The sequence below is a fragment of the Oncorhynchus tshawytscha genome, linkage group LG07 (assembly GCF_018296145.1).
Source record: "Oncorhynchus tshawytscha isolate Ot180627B linkage group LG07, Otsh_v2.0, whole genome shotgun sequence".
NCBI lineage: Eukaryota > Metazoa > Chordata > Actinopteri > Salmoniformes > Salmonidae > Oncorhynchus > Oncorhynchus tshawytscha.
This window is the reverse complement of record NC_056435.1, coordinates 16822991-16827524: the sequence shown is the minus strand read 5'-3', so window position 1 is coordinate 16827524 and position 4534 is coordinate 16822991.

The window sequence follows — 4534 nt, the reverse complement described above, 5'->3', positions numbered from 1 at the left end:
ACTGGCCACCTGGTCCATAGAGACTAAAGGACTATGCTGTGGCCCTCACCAACTGACCACCTGGTCCATAGAGACTAAAGGACCATGCTGTGGCCCTCACCAACTGGCCACCTGGTCCATAGAGACTAAAGGACTATGCTGTGGCTCTCACCAACTGGCCACCTGGTCCATAGAGACTAAAGGACCATGCTGTGGCTCTCACCAACTGGCCTTCTGGTCCATAGAGACTAAAGGACTATGCTGTGGCCCTCACCAACTGACCACCTGGTCCATAGAGACTAAAGGACTATGCTGTGGCCCTCACCAACTGACCACCTGGTCCATAGAGACTAAAGGACTATGCTGTGGCCCTCACCAACTGACCACCTGGTCCATAGAGACTAAAGGACTATGCTGTGGCCCTCACCAACTGACCACCTGGTCCATAGAGACTAAAGGACTATGCTGTGGCCCTCACCAACTGGCCACCTGGTCCATAGAGACTAAAGGACTATGCTGTGGCCCTCACCAACTGGCCACCTGGTCCATAGAGACTAAAGGACTATGCTGTGGCCCTCACCAACTGACCACCTGGTCCATAGAGACTAAAGGATAATACACTCTACGCTGCACACCACATCAAGCCATCTCTGAACTGTACACAAAATAACTGAACTATAATGCATTAGCTCTCTGTTCATCTCTCTTATATACAGTATATCACAAAAGTGAGTACACCCCTCACATTTTTGTAAATATTTGAGTATATCTTTTCATGTGATAACACTGAAGAAATTACACTTTTCTACAATATAAAGTAGTGAGTGTACAGCTTGTATAACTACTTTACATTGTAGCAAAGTGTCATTTCTTCAGTGTTGTCACATGAAAAGATACACTCAAATATTTACAAGAATGTGAGGGGTGTACTCACTTTTGTGATATACTGTATAGGTCAGTCTGTGATATCTGGAGTCTGTCCTTCTTCAGTCTCTTATGTCCTTGTGACCTCCTTCAGTCTCCTGTATGCCCGTGAGTCTGCCCTGCTTCAGTCTAGATGTCCTTGTGACCTTTAGTCTCTATGCCCCGTGAGCCCTCAGGTCATGGTGAGGACTACCTACAGTCCCATCAGATTTGTCTGTCCCTCCAGTCTCTGGTGATGGGCTTACAGCACTAGCTGCCCCTTTAGTCTCTATAGCATCTGTTGTTCAGTCTCTGATGGGCCACAGCATAGTCACTTAGTCCTATGGACCAGCATGCCAGTCTTGGAACTGAGGGCCACAGCATAGTCCTTTAGTCTCTATGGGACCTGGCCATGAGGGCCACAGCATAGTCCTTTAGTCTCTATGGACCAGGTGCATAGTCCTTTAGTCTCTATGGGCCACAGCATAGTCCTTTAGTTCTATGGGCCAGATGGTCAGTTGGTGAGGGGCCACAGCATAGTCCTTTAGTCTGGTCTATGGACCCTCCATACAGTCATTTAGTCTCTATGAGACCACAGCATAGTCCTTTAGTCTTTGGACCAGGTGCCACTGGTGAGGGCCAGCAGCAGTGCATAGTCCTTTAGTCTCTATGGGCCAGTTGGTGAGGGCCACACTGCATAGTCCTTTAGTCTCTATGGGCCAATGGCCAGTTGGTGAGGGCCACAGCATAGTCCTTTAGTCTATCAGGTATGGGGGCCACAGCATAGTCCTTTAGTCTCTATGGACCAGCATGTCCTATTTAGTTGGTGAGGGCCACAGCATAGTCCTTTAGTCTCTATGGACCAGGTGGCCAGTTGGTGAGGGCCACAGCATAGTCCTTTAGTCTCTATATGGCCAGTTGGTGAGGGCCACAGCATAGTCCTTTAGTCTCTAGTTGGTGAGGGCCACAGCATAGTCCTTTAGTCTCTATGGACCACAGTTGGTGAGGGCCACAGCATAGTCCTTTAGTCTCTATGGACCTATGGGAGGGCCACAGCATAGTCCTTAGTCTCTATGGGCCCAGTCTCAGTAGCCATAGTCCTTTAGTCTCTATAAAATGAGTTTGAGGGCCACAGCATAGTCCTTTAGTCTCTATGGGCCAGATGGCCAGTTGGTGAGGGCCACAGCATAGTCCTTTAGTCTCTATGGACCACAGTGGCCAGTTGGTGAGGGCCACAGCATAGTCCTTTAGTCTCTATGGACCAGGTGGTCCAGTTGGTGAGGGCCACAGCATAGTCCTTTAGTCTCTATGGACCAGATGGCCAGTTGGTGAGGGCCACAGCATAGTCCTTTAGTCTCTATGGGACCACAGCCACAGCATAGTCCTTTAGTCTCTATGGACCAGGTGGTCAGTTGGTGAGGGCCACAGCATAGTCCTTTAGTCTCTATGGACCAGGTGGTCAGTTGGTGAGGGCCACAGCATAGTCCTTTAGTCTCTATGGAGCACAGCATAGTCCTTTAGTCTCTATGGGCCAGATGGCCAGTTGGTGAGGGCCACAGCATAGTCCTTTAGTCTCTATGGACCAGGTGGCCAGTTGGTGAGGGCCACAGCATAGTCCTTTAGTCTCTATGGGCCAGGTGGCCAGTTGGTGAGGGCCACAGCATAGTCCTTTAGTCTCTATGGGCCAGATGGCCAGTTGGTGAGGGCCACAGCATAGTCCTTTAGTCTCTATGGGCCAGGTGGCCAGTTGGTGAGGGCCACAGCATGGGGAAAGAAACTGTTCATATGGGGTCTATAACATCTAATCACAGCATCTGACATTGCCTTCATTGCTAATAACTGCCTTATTTATATAAAGACATCATCTCTAGGTACAGATGTAAGAAAATGGTTCATTAATTATAAAGAACAAATAATTCAAATGTCCTGTTTCTGGAGGATTATTTTCCTTCTGTAGCAAAACGGGCTTCAAAATTAATTAAATCTAAATCAAATTAAATCAAATTGTGAATCTATGGGACACTATTTTCATTTTTGGAAAAATAACGCTCCCAAAGTTAACGGGATATTTTGACAGGAACAAGATGCTAGAATATGCATATAATTGACAGCTTAGGATAGAAAACACTAAAGTTTCCAAAACTATAAAAAATACTGTCTGTGAGTATAACAGAACTGACATTGCAGGCGAAAGCCTGAGAAAAAATCCAATCTGGAAGTGACTCATCTTTTGAAAGCTCTGCGTTCCAATGCGTCCCTATTGAGCAGTGAATGGGCTATCGACCAGATTACTTTTCTCTCCGTATTCCCAAGGGGTCTACAGCATTGTGACGTAGTTTTACTCATTTATGTTGAAGAATACCCGTAAGCGCTACATTGTGTACTGGTCACCTGATGGCTCTCAGAGTGATTCTTGCGTAAAATACAGAGGTAGCCATTATTCCAATCGGTTCTACTGAAAACCAATTGTCCCGGTGGATATATTATCAAATAGATATTTGAAAAACACCTTGAAGATTGATTATAAACAATGTTTGCCATGTTTTTGTGGATATTATGGAGCTAATTTGGAATATTTTTCGGCGTAGTCGTGACCCCAATTTCCGGTCGATATCACAGCCAAACGTGAAGAACAAACGGATCTATTTCGCCTACAAAATAATATTTTTGGAAAAAGGAACATTGTCTATCTAACTGGGAGTCTCGTGAGTGAAAAAATCCAAGCTCATCAAAAGGTAAACGATTTAATTTAATTGCTTTTCTGATTTTCGTGACCAAGTTACCTGCTGCTAGCTGGACAAAATGCTATGCTAGGCTATCGATAAACTTACACAAATGCTTGTCTAGCTTTGGCTGTAAAGCATATTTTTGAAAATCTGAGATGACAGGGTGATTAACAAAAGGCTAAGCTGTGTCTCAATATATTTCACTTGTGATTTTCATGAATAGGAAAATTTTCTAGGAATATTTATGTCTGTCACGTTATGCTAATTAGTGTCAGTCGATGATTCACGCTCCCGGACCCGGGATGGGGAGCGTAATTCCATTCAATTCAGGAAAGTACACTAACATTCCAATTCCCTTCAATGCTTCTTAATGAGGTTAACCTTCTGAAATTATTGAAATTGAAATGGAATTGACCCCAACCATGCTGTGCCCACTGACCACCAGAGGAGGCTGGTAAGGGAGGATGACCGACTCATAATCAGGGCTAGAGGTGAAGTGAATGGAATTGTAAATGTCTGTTTGATGTGTCCTCCATGTTGATAGATCAGAGACAAAAGTCTAACTGGCAAAACCACGGATACATTAGTCTGGTCCCAGATCTGTGTGTGCTTTAGACAACTCCTTTAGATATAGCATGACAATGACAGTCAGAGTAGTTGAACAGATCTGAATCAGGACACTAAGAGTTGGTTTGAACAGATCTGAATCAGGAAACTAAGAGTTGGTTTAGAACAGATCTGAATCAGGACACTAAGAGTTGGTTTAGAACAGATCTGAATCAGGACACTAAGAGTTGGTTTGAACAGATCTGAATCAGGACACTAAGAGTTGGTTTGAACTGATCTGAATCAAGAAACTAAGGGTTGGTTTGAACAGATCTGAATCAGGACACTAAGAGTTGGTTTGAACAGATCTGAATCAGGAA